This window comes from Canis aureus, chromosome 10 (genome assembly GCF_053574225.1).
Source record: "Canis aureus isolate CA01 chromosome 10, VMU_Caureus_v.1.0, whole genome shotgun sequence".
NCBI classification, from domain to species: Eukaryota; Metazoa; Chordata; class Mammalia; order Carnivora; family Canidae; genus Canis; species Canis aureus.
Window position 1 is genome coordinate 53,345,202 of NC_135620.1, and position 25,635 is coordinate 53,370,836.

The window sequence follows — 25,635 nt, forward strand, 5'->3', positions numbered from 1 at the left end:
GCCCGTTTTTTCCATGGTGAAACAGCATGGGAAAATGCTTAGGAAATGTATGATGAATAAACTATATACAAATAAATGCTAAGGCAATTTAAAAAGAATAATATAATGAAATTATTGATAATTTTCTACTTTAAAACATTTCAGCATAGTGGTATTATTTACATATTCATAAATAATACTTGCTTTTCAAAATTTTCTAAATTTAAAAGTATGTTTATTTTTTAAATATTTTATTTATTTGAGAAAGAGAGCGAGAGTGAGAGAGAGAGAGAGCACGACTGGGATGAGGGGAAGAGGAAGATGCAGACTCCCCGCTGAGGAGGAGCCTGATGTTGGGCTTGATCCCAGGATCCTGGGATCATGACCTGAGCCAAAGGCAGATGTTTAGCCAAGACTGAGCCACCCAGGTGCCTCAATAAGTTTATTTATTTTAAAAATAAAATACACAATTATACATATAAATACTTTTATAAAAATGAAAAGCTTATAATACATACTTAACCTACTGCTACAGTAAAAAATTATTTTTATATAAAATTCAGACAAAAATTTTCCACATATTTTCTAAATATACCCTAATTATGCTTCAATCCTCTCTATCTTGGTCTAACTCCCACTGGAAATGTAAGCCTCTCCACCATAAGAGAAATGTGAGTCCTCTCCCTCCTGCCAAAATATAAATTTCATGACAGCAGGAACTCCTTTTTGTTTACCACTGTATCCCTAGCTCCAGGAACCCTGCATTATAACTGGGAATCACTCAATAGCTATTGTTGAATAGGTGAATGTACGTCTGCATGCATCTTTATCTAAAGACAGGAACACTAATGTAATCAAATGGAAGCAAAAAGAATGCATATATTACATGGGTTTTATTACAGTATTGATAATGGGTAATGTTTATTAAGCATTTATTAATATGCAAGGCACTATGCTAGGTACTTAATATGTAAAAATATGATATAGATACTATTATTAATTTTATTTTTTAAAACCTGAGGGAAAATGAATTTGAGAGGTTAGTATTATTATTACATACCTACATATATATATATATTTTTTTTAGAGATTTATTTATTTGGGACACCTGGGTGGCTCAGCAGTTGAGCGTCTGCCTTTGGCTCAGGGGTCCGGGATGGATTCTCACATTGGGCTCCTTGCTGGGAGCCTGCTTCTCCCTCTGTCTGTGTCTCTGCCTCTCTCTGTGTGTGTGTCTATCATGAATAAATAAATAAAATCTTTAAAAAAAATTTACTTATTTATTTGAGAGAGAGAAAGAGAGCACAAGAGTAGGGGTCAGGGGAGAGGCAGAGAAGTAGACTGCTGAATGCAGAGCCCATCTGCATGACCATCCATGCATCCATCTCATCACCCCGAGATCATGACCTGAGCCAAAACCAAGAGTTGGACACTTAACCAACTGAGCTACACAGGTGTCTCTGCATTTATCTTTTTTTAATTTACCAAACCCCTGATCCATCTTCATGAGTTATTCTTTATAATAAAATTATAGAGTAAGATAATGTTCAAGTTCTCATTTGGATTCTCAAAATCATACAGTGAGTGAAAAAGCTGCAGTAAGAATTTTGTTTCCTTAATCCTAGTATGTGGCCAAAGCAGCTTGTATTTCTTCCCAGAAAACAAAAACAAACATTTGTAGTAATGTTGCCCATGTCACAAGGCTCTGGTGAGGGAGAGTTAATAAGTGATTACAAAATTCTTAGTAAATACAAGTAAATACAAAACTGCTGTCGAAATGCAAAACAGCTACAACAGCAGTAATTAATTTTAATCATCATCTCTTTTCTGTGTGCAGCTGTCTCTCAAAATTCACTTTGGGGGCTTAATCACCACATCTGAATAAATAAGTAACTTCCTTGTTTCTCAGACCCTAGAAGTGGCCCCGCATCCTCCCCAGCTGCTCAAGTTCTCCTCCTCCCTAACCCTACACACTTCCTACTCCTGGGTGATTAGATGAGCAAAGGCTGAATGCTGACATTAACTAGAAAAAAGAGTTCAGACTGAGACTTGAGCCTTTCAAAATCCCTGAATTTCATTTTTTTTATTTCAAGTTTTATTTAAGTTCTAATTAGTTAACATATGTGGTAAAATTTGCTTCAGGTGTAGAATTTAGTGGTTCATCACTTACATTAACACCAACTGCTCATCACAAATGCCTCCTTAAGACCCATCACCCATTCAGCCCATCTCCACCCACCTCCCTCCATCAACCCTCAGTTTGTTCTCTATTATTAAGAGTCTCTTAAGGTTTACTTCCCTCTCTCCCTTTTTGCCCTTCCCCTATGTTCATCTGTTTTGTTTCTTAAATTCCACATATGATGGAGCATCTGGGTGGCTCAGTGGTTGAGCATCTGCCTTCAGCTCAAGGCATGATCCTGGGGTCCTGGGATCAAGTCCTGCATCAGGTTCTCTGCAGGGAGCCTGCTTCTCCTTTTGCCTAAGTCTCTGCCTCTCTCTCTCTCTCTCTCTCTCTCTCTCTGAGTTTCTCATGGATAAATAAAATCTTAAAAAAAAACAAAACTTTAGGGATCCCTGGGTGGCGCAGCGGTTTGGCGCCTGCCTTTGGCCCAGGGCGCAGTCCTGGATATCCGGGATTGAATCCCACGTCAGGCTCCCGGTGCATGGAGCCTGCTTCTCCCTCTGCCTGTGTCTCTGCCTCTCTCTCTCTCACTGTGTGCCTATCATAAATAAATAAAAGTTTAAAAAAATTAAATTAGGATTTCTCTGCAAAACATGAAATCCTAAAGCCCAATATGTTAAAAAAAAAAACTTTATTTGAAAAAAATAAATTCCACATATGAGTGAAATCCTATGGTATTTGTCTTTCTCTGACTGACTTATTTTGCTTAGTATAATACACTTAGCTCCATCCATGTCATTGCAAATGGCAAGAGTTCATTTTTTTTTAAGATTTTATTTATTCATTCGTGAGAGACACAGAGAGAGAAAGAGAGAGAGAGGGGCAGAGACACATGCAGAGGGAGAAACAGGCTTCACACAGGGAGCCCGATGTGCAACTGGATCCCGGGACTCCGGGGTCACGTCCCCCCAAGCCGAAGGCCAAAGCTCAACTGCTGAGCACCCAGGCATCCCAAGATTTCATTCTTTTTAATGGTTGAGTAATATTGTGTATATCACATCTCTTTTATCCATTCAGGTTGATGGACATTTGAGCTCTTTCCAGTTTGGCTATTGTTGATAATGCTGGTAGAAACATCAGGGTGTATGTACTACCCAAAGCAATCTATACATTTAATGCAATCTCTACCAAAATACCACCAGCATTTTTTAGAGTTAGAAAGAACAATCCAAAAATCTGTATAGAACTACAAAAGACCCCACATAGCTAAAGCAATCTTGAAAAAGAAAAGCAAAGCTGGAGGCATCACAATTCTGGACTTTAAGCTGTATTACAAAGCTGTAGTCATCAAGACAGTTTGGTACTAGCGAAAAAGCAGACATATAGATCAATGGAACAGAACAGAAAACCCAGAAATGGACCTACAACTATATGGTCAACTAATCTCTGACAAAGCAGGAAAGAATATCCAATGTGAAAAAGACAGTCACTTCAACAAATGGTGTTGGGAAAAATGGACAGCCACATGCAGAAGAATGAAGCTGGACCATTTCTTTACACCACACACAAAAATAAATTCAAAATGGATGAAAGACCTGAATGTGAGACAGGAAACCATCAAAATCCTAGAGAACACAGGCAGCAACTTCTTTGACCTCAGCCGCAGCAACTTCTTACTAGACATGTTGCCAGAGGCAAGGGAAACAAAAGCTAACATGACTATTGGGACCTCGTCAAGATAAAAAGCTTCTGTGCAGCGAAGAAAACAATTAACAAAACTAAAAGACAGACTATAGAATGGGAGAAGATACTTGCAAATGACACATCTGATAAAGGGTTAGTATCCAAAATCTATAAAGAACTTAACAAACTCAACACCCAATAAATAAGTAATCCAGTTAAGAAATAGGGGATCCCTGGGTGACACAGCGGTTTAGCGCCTGCCTTTGGCCCAGGGCGCGATCCTGGAGACCCGGGATCGAATCCCACGTCGGGCTCCCGGTGCATGGAGCCTGCTTCTCCCTCTGCCTGTGTCTCTGCCTGTGTCTCTGCCTCTCTCTCTGTGACTATCATAAATAAATTAAAAAAAAAAAAGAAAAAAAAGAAATAGGCAGAAGACAGGGTGCTTGAGTAATAAAATTATAGAGTAAGATAATGTTCAACATCCAACTCTTGGTTTCAGCTCAGACCATGATCTTGGGGTCATGACATTGAGCCCCATGTCAGGCTCTACACTCAGTGGAGAGTCGGCTTGAGATTCTTTCTCTCCCTTTCCCTCTGACCTTCCCGCTGCTTGTACTCTCAATCTCTCTAAAATAAATGAATATTTTTTTTAAAAATTTAAAAATTAAAAAATAAAAATCAGGCACACTAAGAGATCAACAATAACAAAATAGAATAATTGTTAACAATATACAGTAATAAAAGGTTTATGAATGTGGTCTCTCTCAAAATATTTTACTGTAATGTATTTACCCTTTTTCTTGTGATGATGTGAGATCATAAAATGCCTACATGATGAGATGAAATGAGGTGAATGATGTAAACATTGTAACACTCTGTTAAGCTACTATTGACTTTCTTTTTTTTTCTTAAGATTTTATTTATTTATTCATGAGAGACACAGAGAGAGAGTGGCAGAGACACAGGCAGAGGGAGAAGCAGGCTCCATGCAGGAAAGCCCAACAGGGGACTCGATCCCAGGTCCCCAGGATCATGCCTGGGGCTGAAGGTGGCGCTAAACCACTGAGCCACCCAGGCTTACCTACTATTGACTTTCTGATGCTATGTCAGGAGAATCATCTGCTTCCAGACTGCGAGTAATGGAAACCACAGATAATGGGGAACTACTATACTGTCTACTGCCTCTTGAGTAGTAGTAACAGATGCCATATGACCCCAAAACAAAAATGATTTAGTATCTGGCCCAATACAGAAGTAGTCTGCCAACCCTGATAGGGTGAGGCCTGAGTTCTAGGGCACCCAAATATAATAAGAATATGAGGGGCACCTGGGTGGCTCAGTCAGTTAAGTGTCCAACTCTTGATTTTAGGTTAGGTCACGATCTCAGGGTTGTGAGATTGAGCCCCATGTCAGGGCTGGGAGCCCCACTGGGCATGGAGCCTGAAGATTCTCTTTCCCAGACATACAAATGGCCCACAGACACATGAAAAAGTGCTCAACATCACTTGGCATCAGGGAAATACAAATCAAAACCACAATGAAATACCACCTCACAGTGGTCAGAAAGGCTAAAATATAACTCAGAAAACAGCAAATGTTGGCTAGGATGTGGAGAAAGGGGAATCCTCTTAAACTGTTGTGAAAGTTCAGTTTTGGTTTATAAGAGAAACCATATGCCTTTATATTCATTGCAAACCATATGCCTTTATACTCAAATGCAAAGTTGTGCATTTGGAAGACAGACATACTATCTGGAAGACAGTATAGCAGTTCCTCAAAAAGTTAAAAATAGAGCTACCCTATAGCCCAGCAATTGCACTATTAGGTATTTATCCAAAGGATACAAACATAGTGATTGAAGAGGCACATGCACCCCAATGTTTACAGCAGCAATATCCATAATTGCCAAAATATGGAAAGAGCCCAGATGTCCATCGAGAGATGAATGGAAAGAAGATGTGGTATGTATATACACAGTGGATTACAGCTCAGCCATCAAAAAGAATGAAATCTTGCCATTTGTAATGACATGGATGGAACCAGAGGGTATTATGCTAAGCTAGGTAAGTCAGGCAGAGAAAATATGTGATTTCACTCATATGTAAAACTTAAGAAACAAAACAGATGAACACAGGGGAAAGGAAGGAAAAATAAAACAAAAACAGAGAGGGAGACAACATAAGAGCCTCTTAACTATAGGAAATAAACTGAGAGTTCCTGGAGAGGAGATGTGTGGAAGTATGGGGTAACTGGGTTATGGGCATCAAGGAAAGCACTTGATGTAATGAGCACTGGGTGTTACATACAACTGATGAATCACTAAATTACCTAATAATATATTATATGTTAATTACATTGAATTTTTTAAAAATATTCTTTCCCTCTCTGCTCCTCTCACCCTCACTCTCCCATTCTAAAGCAATAACAACAAAAAAAACTTTTTTGAGAAGGAGCAGTAAAACCAGAGAAATGTGGTGTCTCCAAAGTTAGGTGAAGACAAAGACCATTTTTAGGTAAGAGAGAGTGATCAACTATGTTAGTATTGCCTAAAGGACAAGCAAAATGAGAACTGAGAAAATTAATGTTGAATTCCACAACCTAAAGGCTACAGGGGACCTTCACAAGAATATTCTAATTGGAACAGTGGGAAATGATGTGGTGAGTTTAAGAAAGAATGGAAAGAGAAGTAGTGTAGACTGGTAAGAGTTTTGCTAGAGAGGAGAACAGAGAAACTGATCAGCAAAAGGTGAATGAATTCCATAGGCACAGCATCTGGGCCACAAAGTTGATAGACCTTCGTTTTTATGTCAGTGTTAACCTTAAAATTTTTGTGTTTTATTTAATATAAAAGAGGAAACCTTACAAAATCATAGTAGATTTTGTGTGAAGGAGAGACATTTTCTAAAAAGCTAATGAGTATAAAGGCATATGGTTTCTCTTATAAACCAAAACTGAACTTCTACAACTTAACTCTCCAAAGAGACTTTCCAGGCAGGAAAAGGAAAGCTCAGCAAAGCTGCCCCAACTGTGTCCTCTGAGTTTCTCTTTCCCCAGGGAGACTCTTTAACATCAAGAACTGTTACAGAGGGATCCCTGGGTGGCGCAGCGGTTTGGCACCTGCCTTTGGCCCAGGGCGTGATCCTGGAGACCCGGGATCGAATCCCACGTCGGGCTCCCAGTGCATGGAGCCTGCTTCTCCCTCTGCCTGTGTCTCTGCCTCTTTCTCTCTCTGTGTGACTATCATGAATAAATAAATAAAATCTTAAAAAAAAAAAAAAAGAACTGTTACAGACCTCAGGAATACAAACGTTCTTCCTTTCACATTCTGGTACAAGCGTAGTCAAAAACTCCTCCTGCCTTTGCAAGGTAGAGACAGACTAGAATATTCAAAGGCCTTTCCAGGAGACTAAGGGAGAATGACACAAACAGGAAGGGCAGAGGCAGGAAACTAGGAATATGAAACCTAGGCACATGAACTTTGAAGCCAGATAATCCTGGATTTAAACCATCGCTCTGCCACTAAGTGGCTGTATAACCTTGTGCGTTACTCTGAAGCATAGTTTCTTCATCTCTACAGTGGGTGAATTTATACCTACCTGTGTTCATTCAGGTCCTCCAAGAAGTAAACACACCAAGATCAGATCAGACTTGCAAGAAATTGGCAGGAATACCTGTGGAAAAAAAAAACCAGGGAGGGAGTTCAAAAAGGATGAGATGTGTCAATGACACACATCTGACCAATAGGAAGAAGAAAGGGTGGGCAACCTGGGTGGCTCAACGGTTTAGTGCTGCCTTCAGCCCAGGGCGTGATCCTGGAGACCTGGGATTGAGTCCCATGTTGGGCTTCCTGAATGGAGCCTGCTTCTCCCTCTGCCTGTGTCTCTGCCTTTCTGTATAGTCTCTCATGAATAAATAAATAAAATCTTTTTTAAAAAAGGGGGTGGGGAAGAAGGTAGAAGGTAGAAGGAAGAGCCTTAAACTGCCATGGAGCTTTCAGAAAGTTTCTGCAAAGCTGACATAGAATCCTCAGGCCAAAACCATCTGTCTCACAGGAATGGGCCTGCTGCAATATCCCTGCTGTGCACTTCACTGGCTGGAGACAGACCACAGAAAACAGCCTCAGAGCAAATGCAATGGGGTATTTAGAATACAGCAGCTGGGGGCATCAATTATGCTCTCCACAGTAGGAGATCTGAGAAGCACATTCTCATGGTTGCACACATCTCCCTCTCTACAGGGGATTGTAGAGCAGTTCTTCCTTGGTTCCCATGGGCCTTTCTTCTTGAGGAAGGGCCAGGTTAGTGGAATGAACCATAGCCCTCATCACTGCTGTCCATCTCATGCCTGCAACAGATACTCATCCTCTGCTGTCTCCACTCTAAATTCTCCTCACTGTCATCTGTCATCTTGGCTGGTCTTAGTGGCTTACCTGGTGGTGTGACCTGAGCCTTCATTTCTGAAGGGTCTGGTAATCACATAGTTGGTAATCACACCCTTCTCAGGCTGGAGTTGCTGCATGTGTCCATTCAGTGGGAAAAGGGAATACCAGGAGACACCCAACTGTATCACATTAATTTCACACATATTCCTTCCCTGTCCCTATTGTATAGCAGCCTTACGTTTTCCTGCTGATCAAGGTCAACTAACTTTGCCAATATTGGTGACTTCTCTTCTCTCAGGCTGGTCCCTGGATGCAAGAAATCCAAAATTGCCCTTATGGCAGCCCATAGCTTATAGTTGAGTAGGAGCCCTGCAGTGTCCCCCAGCAAGACTACACCTTTCTTAGGGAATCAAGACCTCCAACTTTGCAAAGCTCAGAGCTGCGGGAACAGAAAGTACAAAATCCCCCATTGGGTCATTGTAACTGGTAAATGGGGTTACCCCTGCTTGCACCCCTTGTTTCCCAGACCTGTGTATTCTTCTCATTGGGGACCTAGCAACAAAAGTTTTTCTCCATATATATTTCCCATCCTTTTAGAGCATTATCACAAAGCTAGCACTTTAGCTGTGCCTTTAAGAGACTGTTCCAAAATTTTCTAAGACAGCTGCCCCTGGATGGTGCAATATATGACTAGTAGGCCCATGCTCACTTCACACATCCTTTACTGTGAGAATCCCTACTTATATTATAGATTAGGCATTCCATAAGCCCCTAAATAGTGATGGTGACCAAGGCACCACATGTAGGACATGCAAACTCATACCTAAAATAAGTCACCTGGGATCCCTGGGTGGCGCAGCGGTTTGGCGCCTGCCTTTGGCCCAGGGCGCGATCCTGGAGACCCGGGATCGAATCCCACGTCGGGCTCCCGGTGCATGGAGCCTGCTTCTCCCTCTGCCTGTGTCTCTGCCTCTCTCTTTCTCTCTCTCTGTGACTATCATAAATAAATAAAAAATTAAAAAAAAATAATAAGTCACCTATCCCATATACCCTGTCCACCTATCCCTAACCACTGGACCTTCCATTATAGGTAAGGCCCAATGTAGCTGACTTGCTACCAAGTAGGAAGATGGCTTCCTCAAGGAATAGTGCCCCATCAAGGGCTCAGCATTGATCTCTACTGTTGACAAGCTGAACATTCAGAAGCAGCAATAGTCAGAATTCTAAGGGCCTGCACTGTGATTCCCCCACAGGAGCTTAACAAAATCCACATACTGCATCTTTTCCCATCATCGACATTTCTAACCCCAGACAGTTTTCCAGATCCTATTGGCAGAGTCCTTTTCTCACTCAGAGCTGGCAGCCTTCCATGTTACCTCATATATGAACCAAAGCAATGATCCTAGGTATAGAATATATTGCTTCCAGAACCCAAAGAGGACTACCGGCACTGTGCTTCCATCTTTGAGGTAGAGGATAAAAAATGCTCCAATATTTCACTTTGGAGAGCTATCTCAACATACTCCAGACAATTAGATTCCTAAAATCCTCACTGAAATGGCAGGTTCCCTAATCTTTGCAGGATTTATCTCCCACCACCTGGAGCACATCATCATGCCACCAATGAAATGGTTCAGTGTGATGGTTCTGTGGGATACCTAGGCAGTCCAGATCTCATCAAACTATATTATGACCGTGGGCAGGAAAGTTCATATAGCCTTGAGGCCAAAGTGTAAATGATACTGTTGGCCATCTCACATGAATACAAACTGTTCCTGATCCTCTTTCCTGATTGGAATTGAAAAGAATTGCTTTTGTCACATCAATGGCCATATACCATGTATCAATGGCCATATATCATGTATCTGAAGACTTATCGATCTGCTCTAGCAATTAGGCCATATCTGGCACAGTAGCTATCTATGATGAAGGCTACTGCTTGTTTAAGCCAACAATAGTCTTCAATCATCCTCTAGAGATGTGATATTGTTTCTGATTTACTATCTTAGCTGGGAAATGAAGGAAGATGAAGGAACAGTTTCAAAGATTTCTACTTGGCCTTCCTCACTCTATATTTTACCCTACAGACTAAGAACCCAATATGAGGGTTATTTTAACATCCAAGTATATCAATGCAATCAGGAACACACAAAATAACCACTGGGTGTATCTGCAAAACTAGCAGGCCCATTCCAAGCCAGACTTTAGTGAGGACTTAATTTATTACCCGGTCCCCATAGGCCCCCACTCTATTAGAATTATAATGATGCTTTGGGTCTCCAGGTATCAATGACAACTCAGACTATATGTCTAATAGTCCTCAAGATGTCTGAGCATTTTCTCTTCCCCAGTATACAATCACCCAAGTAAACTGCCAGAGGTACCTTTTTTTTTTTAATTGGAGTTCAATTTGCCAACATTTAGCATAACACCCAGTGCTCATCCCGCCAAGTGCCCCCCTCAGTGCCCATCACCCAGTCACCCCAACCCCCCACCCACCTCCCCTTCCACTACCCCTTGTTCGTTTCCCAGTGTTAGGTGTCTCTCATGTTTTGTCACCCTCACTGATATTTTCGCTCATCAGAGGTACCTTTCAAAAAAGAACTAGAGCAAAAATACGTGCTTGCCATGGTTTTGCCACCTCTCTTTCTCCTCTACTTCATGCTCTATCACGATCTCTACAATTCTGTGCAGCGCAAGTCCCTTGGCTGTACCCTCATATCTTGAAGGTCATTATACTTATTGTGGCCTCTATTACATTGAAAGTCATCATCCCTATGGATATTAATGAGCCCCACTCTGTAACCACTTCTTCTACAATCACCCTTGACCTGCCGAGAAGTCATTGCTATGATGGTGATGCTATCCTCACCAGTGCTTTCCCACTGGCCTCATGAATGGTGTGTCTTCTAAGCCCTCCCACAGAACAAAATCAACTGGTATGTTTTGTGACCTCACATAACACAGTCATTCCATTTTGCCCACTTTCCTTAGCCTCTTCTTGATTCTAGTGTCTGCCAGGATAGCTCAAGCATTTGCTACTTCATTCAACATTGGCCATTCCTTTCTTAAAGACTCTAAGAACCACCTCATCCCCTAGGGTGGGGTTCTTGCCAGTATGTTAAATCCTGTGACCCCAGAAATTGTCTATAAGTCTATGAATTCCTGATTTCTGGTCTTATAGTCTAACCCCCTGATAAATACAATCAAGTCTAACCCCCTCAAAATACAATCCCAAGTATACCACCTTGCCTCTGCTAGCTAATTCTTGCAGTTCTTTCAGTGCATAACATCTTTCCTCCCTTACCAGGTCCAGCATTTCCCTGGCCAGGTTGTGCTAGTATTTAACCCAAAGTTATTGACCTACCAGCCAGGAGAGAAGGTAGGGCTCCTAGGAGGCATCTGCTGCCTTAGGGGAGAAGGGATTATATCTGTATAGAGATTATAATTTATAATACAATCTCTATCTAAATACAAAAGTGCTAGCTCTTACTATACAAGAGTAGGCCACCTCTGCAAACTCTTAGGGTTCAAGGGAGCTTTTAGAGCTAAAATCCCTAGAAGCGTCCATTCAGATGTCCCTATCTCATAAATCAGGATCCCAGGTATTCCCAGCCAGGACCCTTATCTTAGCATAACATATCTGCCTTGACTGATAATTTAAATGTCTCTGGAGCTTGGGGCACCTGGGTGGCTCAGTTGATTAAGCATCTGACTCTTGGCCTTGGCTCAGGTCATGATCTTAGGGTTGTGGGATCGAGCCCCATGTCAAGCTCCATACTCAGCAGGGAGTCTGCCTGTGATTCTCTCCCTCTCCTCCACTCACATGCACAAAGCATTCAAGAAAGAAAGAAAGAAAGAAAGAAAGAAAGAAAGAAAGAAAGAAAGAAAGAAAGAAAGAAAAAAAGAAAAAGAAAGAAGAAAAGAGAAAGAAAGAAGAAAGAAGAAGAAAGAAAGAAAGAAAGAAAGAAAGAAAGAAAGAAAGAAAGAAAGAAAGAAAGAAAGAAAAAGAAAGAAGCCTCAGGAGCTCTGCCATTCTAATCAGATCATCTGTTTGCTGCTCAGCTATGTCCTTTCTTCCACTGCAGTGGATAAGGGCTCTCATACTTAGTCTTTAACTATTTAATACCCTTCCAATTCTCATCCCTCTGCTAAATGAGTGTTCATTCAGTTAGTGGTAGCCAGCCAACTCCACTGTCTTTCTATGTACTGTTCTCCCCATATCTTCCAAATGACTGAATCAAAGTAAAAAAACCAGCAAAGTCCTGGGTGTTATACCATATTTTGGCAAACAGAATTTAAATAAAAATTTAAAAATAAATAAATAAAAATTATAAAAACTCATCAAGTCAACCCTCTCAACCAGGAATTTTTTTCTAGTAGCAACTGGCCCACCACTGTGTGCCAGGGACTATTCATATTCATACTTCACTACCACCTAGGAGGAAATAATCTTTATCCATTGGGAAACAGGTGAACCATACCCAGAATCCCATCTTACTACCTGTTTTCTTGAACCATGTGTATTGGTTGAATCATCTAGGGAGCAGATGTCAAGATGTAATCAGATACACAAAAGATCTGTGGAGGGAGCAAGATGAACTCCTGTGAGGGAAAACGGGGAGGGAACCAGAGAAGGGTGAGACAGCTATCAGAACATAATACAGGTTGTCCCCACTGTGTAAGAGAGGGGGAAAAAAGAAAGGTTGGGTAGGAAGAGTTTTAGATGGTCATTTAGTCCAAACAAAATTTTGGCAAGGCCAGTGAGAGATCCTTAAGCCAAAGGAATCTGTCAAAGGAGTCCTACATCTTGCAGGAGCGACCTGCCTTAGTAAGGCTGCTGTGCTCAATCATTGGCTAAGAACAGTCTGTGGGAAGTGCAACCCTAGTACAAATGCAGTGGTAGGCTCAGAGTGCAGCAGCATGTGAGTAGAAGGAGCTACACAGAGAGAGAAACCAGACCTAAGAGATGACATTTTTTAAGAACCTACAGTCAGCTCCATCCCTAACATCCCAATTACATAAACCTTTCCTTGAATTTGTTTTCCTTTGTTCAAATTTGTTTGGATTGGGCTTCTGTCATCTGTAAGTAAGAGAGAATGCAGATACCTGAGGAGACAATAGATTTGATAAATAAGTTTGAGGTCATGAAAGGAAGATTAAAAGAAGTCAATGTCAGAATAAAAAAGTCTGTATTTCCAAACTAACAGATAAGCACATACGGTGCATGAAAAGTATATACTACCCCTACTATGTCTACGTGTCTATAGGTTTAAGAGATAATAGAAAGCATATAGCAATGTTTGTGAAATTTGGATTCCAGCACTGAACAATTTTATAATCTTGGGCAATATAATAACTGACATTTATTAAGTGCATACTTTATGCCTAGAAAGACCCTAAGAGCTTTATATGCATTACTTTAACCACTATTTTACAGACGAGAAGACTGTGACTCAGATATTAAGAAACCATCCCTGGGGCGCCTGGCTGGCTCAGTTGGAGGAGCTTGTGACTTTTGATCTTGGTGTCATGAGTTCAAGCCCCACACTGGATATGGAGATTACTTAAAAATAAATAAACTTTAAGAAAATAAAAGGAACGGGATCCCTGGGTGGCGCAGCGGTTTAGCGCCTGCCTTTGGCCCAGGGCGCGATCCTGGAGACTCAGGATCAAATCCCACGTCGGGCTCCCGGTGCATGGAGCCTGCTTCTCCCTCTGCCTGTGTCTCTGCCTCTCTCTCTCTCTCTCTCTGTGACTATCATAAATAAATAAAAAATTAAAAAAAAAACTTAAAAAAAAAAAAGAAAAGAAAAGGAACTACCCTCAAGGGCACATATCTACTAACTGCAGTTTTAGGATCTGAATACAGATCTCTCTGACTCCTGAACCAATGCCCTTTACCAACATAGTATATGGCCTCTCTTGAAGTCAATTTGTGTCTATTACCTGAGGCTAAAATGTTTCAAAATTCACAGATGTCACTTCACTAAACATTCGTAATCCCTCTACTCACTGGAATTCTTAAAAACTGTGAGTAATTATGAATATCTGCTTTTCAGATAATAAAATTTCTGGCTATATTTAATAACTTAGAGGGCTAGAATATGGAGCTTCTATTCTATCTGAAGTCTAACATTGATAATTTCACACAGGCAGTGCAAACCAATTTGACATAAATGGTAAATTTTGTGTAGAAGCACCAGGACACAAAGGTTTATAGTTACCTTCTGAGGGATTTATCCTCTTTTTCATCAAAATCTCCAGAAGACTGGAAAATAGACACTCTTTCCCCACCCTATGCAATCATTTTGTCCAAGGTATTTAAAAGAAATTTTTATCAAATAAAGGAGAAACCAGAAATACAAAAGGGTCCTCAATAGTTGGAGTATGATAAAGAAAGACTCTTCATTTTCTTCTGTCTCCAGGATACTTAGTATAAGTCCTCACTGTCATTTATAATCTCAGTGATAGACATTATCTGTATGAGAATCCATTAGGCATGTGAAAAGCTTGGCTGAGCATAATGTGCTCACCAATTCCCTCTAATGTGGACATCTATCATTTTGCTAGATATTGACAGGACACATCCCAGAATTCCATTACTTCCAGTCTGGCTCCTGCCACCAGTCCCTCCACTCAAATTGCTCTTTCCCAGTCCCCAGCAACACCCACACTGCCTAATCCAATGACTGTTTTTTAGTCCTTCTTGTTCTGGAACTCGGCAACAGTTCTTGAGTTAGTTACCTCTTGCTCTGTTCTCCTGCCTTCCTCTGGCTCCTTGTTCTGTCTTCTGGTCACATTCCCTCCTAGTTTTTCTTTTTGTACAGTCCTTCCTTCAGTCTCTTTCAAAGGCTTTTCTTCTTTTTCTGGCCCCTTTAAAGAATTGTCTTTGGTCTCCTTCTATGTTCTCTCTATTCACTCTCCATGGATGATCTCAACTATATTCATGGCTTCCAGAACTACCCTGATGGCTCTCAAATCTGTATCTCCAGCCCTGACCTCTCTTGTGAACTCCCAACCCATATATCTTTCATCTCCTTCTGGATGTCCCACAAGCATCTCAAACCTAACACAGCATAAATGAACTCATCTTCTCACCAGTACCTGGACCTTCACCTTCTGTCTATATCTCCATAAATGTCTCCATGGTCCACAGTCATCTTGCCCTGGCTTCAAGAAGGGCACCCTTCTCAACCTCACCCACATATCTTCACTTACCTAACCTCTGCTCATTCTTCTTATTGCGGCTTGGACATCAAAGGAACTCTTTGCCAACCCTGCAAGTCTATATAAATTAGTTACTCCTTCTATGTGTTCCTAGAACACCTTAAACTTGCCCTCTCATAGTACTTATCATAACACAGTATTGTAATTGCCGGGTTACTTGTCTGTATCTTTCACAGACACTGAGAGGGGACCTTGTCTAAATTTCTCATTGTTATATCCTCGACGTCTAACACAATACCTGGCACATGGTAGGTACTCCTTAAATATTTGTTGAAGGAGGAAACAAATGAATCAATAAGACTTCAGACCGATTCAACAGTTCAATAATGTGCAATATGTGCTGTGCCTATCATATGCCATTTTATTTACTAAATTGTTTACTGAATATGTTCCCATCTCTTATCTATAAAGCCATTGTTTTAGCTAAGATTCCAATAATTTCTTGACCAGGCTACTTGAGCAGTTTCTTCTCAAACTGCAATCCCCTCTGCTCTATTCTCCACACAGCTCTTAGAATGATCTTGCTAAAATCAAATTAGATCATACTAATCTTGAACTTAATGACTTCAGTGGGTTCACTGTAGATGTAGGATAATCCAAAACCTGGGCAGGATATAACAGAAACCTCCATGCTTTGGCTCCTGCCTATTCTCCAGCCATATCACTCACCACTCCCCTACAGGCACCTCCTAAATCAGGCTGCTAGTCCCTCCACACATACACAATCTCCAACTGTTTACCCTGACTCACTCCTATTCTTTCATAAAATGTTTACTGATCACTTTATATGTGCCACGCAATGTTCTAGGTACTGGAATACAAAGACAAAAATCACTGCTCTCTTGGTGAATTCTCTCTATATTCAAATGCTACCTTGAACTGGATGCCTTTTTAAAAAATATTTATTTATTTATTTATGAGAGACAGAGAGAGAGAGAATGGAAGAGACACAGACAGAGGGAGAAGCAGGCTCCATGCAGCAAGCCTGACGTGGGACTCGATCCCAGGTCTCCAGGATCACACCCTGGACTGAAGGCAGCACTAAACCGCTGAGCCACCCGGGCTGCCCAGATGCCTTTCTTCAGTGCTTCTACAGAACTAGCAGAATATTTTTATGATACTTTAACATAACATGCCATAATTGTTGATGTACTTGAATTCTAGGGTAGATCTAGGTTTTATTAGCCCTGAAGCTAATGAAATTTGGTTTTGTGCATCTGAGGGGGCATCTTTATGAAAAAAAATATTACTAATATCATATTGCTAAGCCCTTTTCAGACACGGCCTTGGAAGGGGCCTATGCAAATAACTTCATGGTAAATCCACTCCAATTTACCCATGTTTTCCAATAGACTATGAACTTTTTGTTCCTATACCATCTCTCTGTGCCATCTCAGAGAGTTCTTTCTCCCAAGTCTTTTATCCTTGTTTACTGCTTCCCCACAAAGGCTACAACAGAACAAGAATCTTGCCTAGGAGCTCTATCTACCTGTCTTCTCTTATGGAGCTTGCTCTTGAGCTAGTGAATCATTAATTCTAACACTTCATTTCAGTTCTGCATGCTTTACTGAAAGTAGGAATCCTCTTAGAAGACTACTCACTGGCTCTCCAGGGGAATGAAGACACTTCACTTGGTGCAGTCTATTTCCGTAAGGCACAGGACCTCTTAAAGCAGATTAATAACATGTAGAAGATTGTTCCCAACATCACCAAAGGATTTTAAAACTGTTTACAATAGGGGCTGTCACATGTACAAAGAGCAGACCCAAGTCCAGACTTAGAAAAATTCTTTCTGGCTTCCTTACTTAGTCTACATTTAAGACGTTAAGGCTACCTAAATCTGCAATTTTCTTGGTCCAAAATCACTCTGGGTTTTTCCTCTGGATGTATTTACTCTGTTGATCCAAATATTTCCTGAGTTGTCCAAAATCAGAGAATCCAGAGATTTTAGAGTAAGAAGGGACTGAGATTTTAAAAATCGTATATTAGTATATCTATTATGTGCAAGCCACTGTGAGGAAAAAACAAAGAAGGGGACACCTGGGTGGATCAGTGGTTGAGCGACTGCCTTCAGCTCAGGTCATGATCCTGGGGTCCTGGGATTAAATCTCACATCTGGATCCCCACAGGGAGCCTGCTTCTCCCTCTTCCTATGTCTCTGCCTCTTTCTGTGTCTCTCATGAATAAATAAAATCTTTTAAAAAAATCTCATTTGCTGGAAACTAAGCAACTGAGCTCTAAAGAATGATTAGGGCTTCCACGAGCTTCCCTGGCCTCATAGATCTATATCACTGATGTCCCACACTGTGAATAATTCAGTTTTGAAGAAAACAAAGAATTTAAGGACATTAAAAGTAATACCCACCAAACATTTATGTTTCGCCTTTGAGAACCGACTAAATCTCAGACATTGAAAATAAATCATGGTCCCTGCCCTTAAGAATAGGCTAGTAATTCAGAGAGAAATCCTCAGATAAGAGTACAAAAATGGCAGAATGATGATAAAGATAAGCACAGGGTACTATATAAATCCAGAGGATGGTACTAATGTAGCTGATATGGAGGAAATAATATTTGACCTTACTTTTTAAAAACATAAGTTGTAGATAGCAAAACTGAGAGGCAAGATAAGGCAGGGTGCATAGACCAGTCATGTTACCAATGAATCAACTGAATACAACTTTGGTTGATTTAATCAGGAAAAGAGTTTATTTAAAAGGTGCTGTGTAGCTCAGAGAACCTCTCAAAAGGCTGATGATGCAATTAAAAAACAGACAGGAACAAAAAGATGATGCTCAGAGTAAACACAATCACAATAAAACCAGAGAATGAGTCCAATGAAAGTACTGCTGCTGCCCTCATTGAACCCTGGATTCTTTAGCTTAAATTGCCAATGTTGCCATACTGATACTGGATGCTGGCACTGAACAGTGGATGCTGATACTAGATACTGGGTGTCCAGTGCAAGTTTGGCCTCCTCTGCAACCTTCAAGACTCATAAAATTGAGATTCCAATCCTGACGGTTAAAAAAGAGGCACGGAGCAACTGACTGGTAGAGGATGTGACTCTTGATCTCAGGGTTGTAGATTCAAGCCCCACACTGAGTGTAGAGATTACTAAAAAATAAAATCTTAAAAAAAAAAGGGGGGGGGGTACTACAGCAGCATTCCAGGAAATGAGGAGGCAAGAGAAAATGGATAGGTAATTTTTTTAAAGCCTATATTAGAAAAGAATAATTACATGTCAATAACTTTAGGCTTTAAAGTAGGACAAGATGAACAAACTAAATGCTAAGCTAGCAGAAAAAAGGAAATAAAAAATACAATAGAAACTGATGAAATAGAAAACAAAAACAATGAAGAAAATTAATAAAACCAAAGCCTGGTTCTTTGAAAAGAAAAAAAACAACAAATCTTTAGTTACACTAGCCAAGAAAAAGGAAAGAAGATACAAATTACTAGAATAAAATGAAAAAGTAAACTTCACTACAAATTTAGAAAAATTAAAAGGGCCATAAAAGGAATGATGTAAACAACTTTATGTCCAATAATTTGGACAGTTTATAGAAAACAAAGTCTTAAAAAGACACAAATTACCAAAACCTACTCAAGAAGAAATGGAAAATCCAATTCGACCCATAACAAATAAAGAAGTTGAATCAATAATTTATAAAGTCCACAAATAAAATCCCAGATCATTTCAAAGGCAAATTCTATCAAAATTTCAATAATGTGTAATACCAATCTTTCACAAACTCACCAGAAAAAAAGGAGAGGAAGAATCACTTCCCAACTTATTCCCAATAGTACCATGATACAAATGCTGGACAAATACATCAAAAGAAAAAAATCATAAACCAGTTTTCTTCATGAATACAGACACAAAAATCCTCAACAAAGTAAGAGGGAACTGAATCTAGCAAAAATATAAAATGAATTAAACAATATGATTAAATGGAATTTATCACAGGAATACGAGTCTGATTTAACATATAAAAATAAATTAATGTAGTACATCATGGTAATATGAAAAGGACAAAACCTACACGATCACCTTAATAAGTGCAGAAAAAATTCAAAAAGCTCCAACAGCAATTCATGACAAATTTTTCCATTTTTTAATTAGTCACAGTTTATTTGGCATGTAAAAATATTTGCAATTGGGAGCTCTCAAACTAACAGGAAATGAGACTCAAAGGTATATTGTTATAAAAGGATATTTATTATTCTCAATGTTTTATCATATCATTAGATATAATAATTGAATATTGGTTAAAAGTGACCACCTCATGCCAGTTTGGGGGAACAGCTTGATTTTATCTATGATTTGTAGAGCCATATACAAGAAGTGGCCCAAGGTAATTTTTACTTATTTTGCAGAATAAGCTAAGGTTAGATACAGTCATTTTCCTAATAGCATAATCAGAATTATCTCCTCATTATCTATTCTAAAATCTGTAGAAGTCCAATCTCCATAATTTGAGGAAAATCAAACTGTGTGATTTTCTCACAGAGTGAGTCTACAACATGCTCTAAATTAAGTCCAGTACCATTAAGGTGTTTTTTTTTTAAGATTTTATTTATTTATTCATGACAGACACAGAGAGAGAGAGAGGCAGAGACACAGGCAGAGGGAGAAGCAGGCTCCATGCAGGGAGCCCACCGCAGGACTTCATCCCAGGTCTCCAGGATCACACCCCAGGTGAAGGTGGCACTAAACCACTAGGCCACCCCGGCTGCCCCCATTAAGGTTTTCTTTGTATAGGGACAGATTGCTAGTCATGAAATTTGAGTGGTTATGGGCCATCCTTTGGCTTCCAAGCCTCCTCCCAGTACTAGATTAACTAGTCATAAGTATTAGTTCAATGGCCAAGGGATGGATACCAATCCTTCTCGTAAAGCCATTTTCCTGTCATACATACACGTATGGGAGCTAGTCCTAATATTAACTGAGAATCTTCCCAAGCTTTTGAGTGGCTACATAACCAGCAACCATTTTGATTAGTAAAGGAGGGCATGCATTGAGTGGCAGGCTTTAGTGAGTAGAGAAAATCTCGAACAGAAAAAGGAACATGAGGGGCTCCTGAGTGGCTCAGCTGGCTAAGCATCTGCTTTCAGCTGGGGTCATGGTTCCAGAGTCCTGGGATCAAGCCCCACATGGACTCCCTGCTGAGCAGGGAGTCGGCTTCTTTCTCAGCCCCTCCCACCCACTCTTGCTTACTCACTCTGTCTCTCCGAAATAAATAAAATTAAAAAAAAAACACCTGGGATCCCTGGGTGGCGCAGCAGTTTGGCGCCTGCCTTTGGCCCAGGGCGCGATCCTGGAGACCCGGGATCGAATCCCACGTCGGGCTCCCGGTGCATGGAGCCTGCTTCTCTCTCTGCCTGTGTCTCTGCCTCTCTCTCTCTGTGTGACTATCATAAATATTAAAAAAAAAAAAAAAAACATGAGTATGAATATTTTGTGTTCATCTGTAAAACAGTAATATCACAATAATTGTTATAAAAAATGAGTTCTGGGGAAAAGACAGAGAATCTAATAGAATCTTGTTCTGTGATGTTGGGTGTAAGCTATCTGCTTTGCCTTATTGTCTGCTTCCAGGGAAGTTTGGTGTGTTGTTTTTTTTCCCCTGGAAATTCCTAATTTTAAGTTTGCCATAGGTTGACAAGTCCAATAATCGAGGAGTAGGGAGAGTTCTCTTTAATTATGAGTCATGACCCAAGTAATTTAACTGCTGTGTGAAAAAAAAGAACCTGATGGAGCCCTTTTTCACCAAGGTTCAAGTACTATTGTGAAAAAATTTTCAACAAACTAGGAAGAGAATTCCTCAACTTGACAAATGTCTTTTATGAAAAACCTATAGCTGACATCATACTTATAGAGATTATGAAATACTGAGTGACTTCTCCCTAAAATCAAGAGCAAAGCAATGATATCTGGTCTCACCACTGCTATGTAACATTCCACTAGAGATTCTAGCAGTACAACTAGCCAAAAAACAAATAAGAGGCACCCATATTGGAAAGGAAGAAGTAGTACTATCTTTATTTACAAATAACATGATCCTGTGAGGAAAAAAAAAAATTCTAGGAAATAAAAAGCAAACAAAAAACTGGTAGAACTAATGAATGAGTTTGTTAAGGCCATGAGATCAATACACAAAAAAGAAATTGCATTTCTAAATACCACCAATGAGTCATCCAAAAATCAAATTAAGAAAACAACTCAGTGAAGTCAGTCAATCAGGGAAGGACAAACATTATATGTTCTCATTCATTTGGGGAATATAAATAATAGTGAAAGGGAATATAAGGGAAGGGAGAAGAAGTGTGTGGGAAATATCAGAAAGGGAGACAGAACATAAAGACTCCTAACTCTGGGAAACGAACTAGGGGTGGTGGAAGGGGAGGAGGGCGGGGGGTGGGGGTGAATGGGTGACGGGCACTGAGGGGGGCACTTGACGGGATGAGCACTGGGTGTTATTCTCTATGTTGGTAAATTGAACACCAATAAAAAATAAATTTATTATAAAAAAAGGAACCACCTTAAAAAAAAGAAAACAACTCAGGATTTTAACAAAAGAAATATAAAAACTATATACTGGAAACTATGAACCACTGATAAGAAAAAGAGCTGAATAAACTGAGAGCCATTTCATGTTCGTAGATTAGAGGTCAGTTCAGCTTCTGACTCTTGATTTCAGCTCAGGTCATGATCTCAGGGTTGTGAGATGGAACCCCGAGTCCAGCTTAGCACTGGGCACAGAATCTGCTTCCACAGAATCACAGGATCTCTCTCTCCCTCTCCCTCTGTCTCCGCCAACACCCCACCCTGAATCAAAAGCACATGTGCACACACTCTCTCTCTCAAAGAAAGAGCACTTGAAAGATTCACCAAGGTAGACCATATTTCATATTTCCAGGCCATAAAAGAAACTCTAATAAATTTAAAGGAATTGAAATCATACAGAGTCTTGGACTACAATGAAATAAAATGGAAATCACTGACAGAAAGGTACCTAGGATTATCCTAAAATAACTGGAAATTAAACAAGACACTACAAAGAACTCATGCATCAGAGCATAAATCTCAAGGGAAATGAGAAAATACTTTTGAATTGAATGAAAGTACAACATATCAAAATTTGGAGATGTTTACATTAATAAAGAAGAAAGTTCTGAAATTAATGGTGACCATTACACAACACTATGAATAAATTAAACCACTGAACTGCATTTTTTAATTTTTTTTTTTTAATTTATTTATGATAGTCACAGAGAGAGAAAGAGGGAGAGGCAGAGACATAGACAGAGGGAGAAGCAGGCTCCATGCACCGAGAGCCCGATGTGGGATTCGATCCGGGGTCTCCAGGATCGCGCCCTGGGCCAAAGGCAGGCGCCAAACCGCTGCGCCACCCAGGGATCCCCTGAACTGCATTTTTTAAAGGTGGGTTTTACAGTATGTGAATTTTATCTCAATTTAAAATCATTAAAGAAAAAAATAAAATAAAATAAAATCATTAAAGAAAAGAAATATCTCAGTACAAAAATCTAAGATTCCCCCTTAAAATAAAAACAGAAGAGCAAACTAAACCCAAAGAAAACAAAAGGAAGAAAATAATAAAGAGCAGGATTTTCTTTTTTTTTTTTTTTTAAGATTTTATTTACTTATTTGAGAGAGAGCGTGCACAAGTGGGGAGAGAGGCATGGCTCAATCCCAGGATCCTGGGATCATGATCTAGCTGAAGGCAGGCATTTAACCAACTGAGCCATGTAGATATCCCAAGTGCAGTTTTATAATAAAATTACAAATAGAAAAATAGAGAAAAATCAATGAAAACAAAAGCTGATTCTTTGAAATGATTGATAAGATTGACAAACCTCTAGCCAGACTACCAAGAGTGGGGGAAAAGACACAAATTACTAATATCAGAAATAAAATAAGGGACACCATTACAGATCCTACAGATGTTAAAAGGATAATGAAGAAACGTTATGAATAACTACATGCCCATTGTATTCATTTTCTACTGCTGCTTAACAAATTATCACAAACATACATAGTGGTTTAACACAACACATTTATTACCTCACACGTTCTGTGGGTTAGGAGTTCATGCTTGGTTTAGCTGGATGCTTTTTAGGGTCTCATAAGGTTGCAATCAAGATGTTGGCTGGGCTGTGTTCTCGTATGAGGGTTTGACTGGCACAGTAAGCAGAATAATGGTTCTCCAAATACGTCAATGCTCTTATCCCCAGAACCTGTGAATATGTTACCTTACATAGCAAACAGGCTTTGAAGATGTGACTAAATGAAGATTGTTAAAATGGGAGATTATTCTGGATTATCTAGGTGGGCTCAATGTAAATATAAGGGTCCTTATAAGAGAAAGAGGCAGGCAGGGAAGTCAGAGAAAGAGATATGACAATGGAAGAAGTCAAGGTGATATGATGTGAGAAAAATATGACCAGCCATTGCTGGCTTGGAAGCCAGAGGAAGGGGCCACAAGCCAGAGAATACAGGTGGCCTCTAGAGGTTGGAAAAGGCAAGGAATGGATTCTTCCCCGCAACCTCCAGAAGGAATTCAGCCCTGCTGCCACCTTGATCTTTAATCTCATATGACTCATGTACGACTTCTGATCTTCAAAATTATGAGATAATATATTCGTGTTGTTTTAAGCCACTAGGTTTGTGGAAATCTGTTAGAGCAGGAATAGGAAACTAATATTAAGAAAGAAGAAACTTCCAAACTCACTCAGATTGTTAATAGAATTCATTTCCTATGGCTGTAAGACTGATGGCCCTGGATTCTTGCCTATTAGGTGGAGGCCATCCTCACCTTCTATAGAGTCTTAAACTGATAAAGAACTTCTGTAAAAAACCTATAGTTAACATAACTTAATGTTGAAAAACTGAATGTTTTCCTCCCTAAGATTGGATATCTTCTCTTACCACCCCTATTCAACATCATCCTGAAATCCTAGCCAGTAAAATAATGAATGAAAAACAAAAAGCAAACAAAAAGAAAAAAAAAAAGAAAAACAAAAAGCATACAGATTGGAAATACATAAAACTGTTTCTTTTCATAGACACCATGATTGTCTACATGAGAAACCTCAAGGAATCTACCAAAAAAAAAAAAAGAAAGGTCTATAACTAATATATGAGTTTATCAAGATCACAGGATACAAAAGTAATAAAAAACCGATTGTATGTCCCTATACTGGCAATGAATAATCGGAAATTGAAATTATGAAAACTGCACATAAAACATCGAATATTTTAGTATAACATAATATGTGCAGGATCTAAAACGCCAATAAAAGAAATCAGAGGAAACCTAAATACATTAAGAGATATACAATGTTCATGAGTTTGTAAGAGTTAATGTTATGATGACAATTTTCCCCAAACTAATCTAAAGATTTAACACAATTCCAATTAAAATTCCAACAGGATTTTTTGTACAAATCAACAAGCTGTCTCTAAAATGTACATGGAAAGACAAAGGTACTAGAACATCCAAAGCCATGGTGCCTGAGTGGTTCAGTTGGTTAAGCCTCAGCTAGTTAAGCGTCTGCTTTCAGCTCAGATCATGATCCCAGGGTAAAAGATGTTCAACATGATTAGTCACTAGGGAGATCAAAACCACTCTGAGGTACCACTTATATCCACTACAATGTCTATAATGAGAAAAAAAACTGAAAAATAACAAGTGTTGGCGAGGATATAGAAAAATGGGAATTCTCATACAATATTGCTGGGAATGTAAAACGGTTCAGCCACTGTGGAAAAAAGTTTGGCAGTTCCTCAAAAAAAAATTTTTTTTCAGTTCCTCAAAATTAAACATAGAATTACCATATATTACGTGGTTCTGAGTTTCAAATTCCTGGGAGAGACTATGATAGCACCAATTTGAGTGTCTACCTCTGGATCAACTGACAACAGCCAGGGGTGAGTTGCCTTAGTCTGAGAAGGCCACGGAGATCTTATCCTTGTGCTGTAGAGCCACTCACAGCAAAGGGGAATTGTGTGCTAAGTAGTTGCCCCAAGAGATACGTATTATAAGCAAAAAAGGTGCACTGATTACCTTCCACTGAAGGTCACCATCAGATTATGGAAAGTACAGAATAGGATTCAGTGGCATTCTGATTATCCTCCCCACCCCCCCAAGCTCCTCAATATCCCAACAGATTTTTTTCTTTCTAAGGCTTAAGAGAAAACACACTCATTGTCACG

The 25,635-nt window shown here is 39.7% G+C and overlaps 1 protein-coding gene and 1 long non-coding RNA gene across 9 annotated transcripts in view; one reads left to right on the forward strand and one right to left on the reverse strand.

The window, feature by feature from the left end:
- The window catches only part of PHF24 (PHD finger protein 24), a 165,526-nt gene that overhangs the window by 106,713 nt on the left and 33,178 nt on the right, over positions 1 to 25,635 (forward strand). The gene's annotated exons all lie outside the window — the stretch shown is intronic.
- The window catches only part of LOC144322408 (uncharacterized), a 67,461-nt gene that overhangs the window by 36,315 nt on the left and 5,511 nt on the right, over positions 1 to 25,635 (reverse strand). For 4 of the 6 annotated variants that reach the window (XR_013388056.1, XR_013388054.1, XR_013388058.1 and 1 more), the window contains one exon: positions 7,381 to 7,455. This is a non-coding gene — a long non-coding RNA (uncharacterized LOC144322408). Of the gene's footprint in view, positions 1 to 7,380; positions 7,456 to 8,988; positions 9,153 to 25,635 lie in introns of those variants that run through there. The other 2 variants (XR_013388055.1, XR_013388053.1) reach the window with 1 other exon arrangement.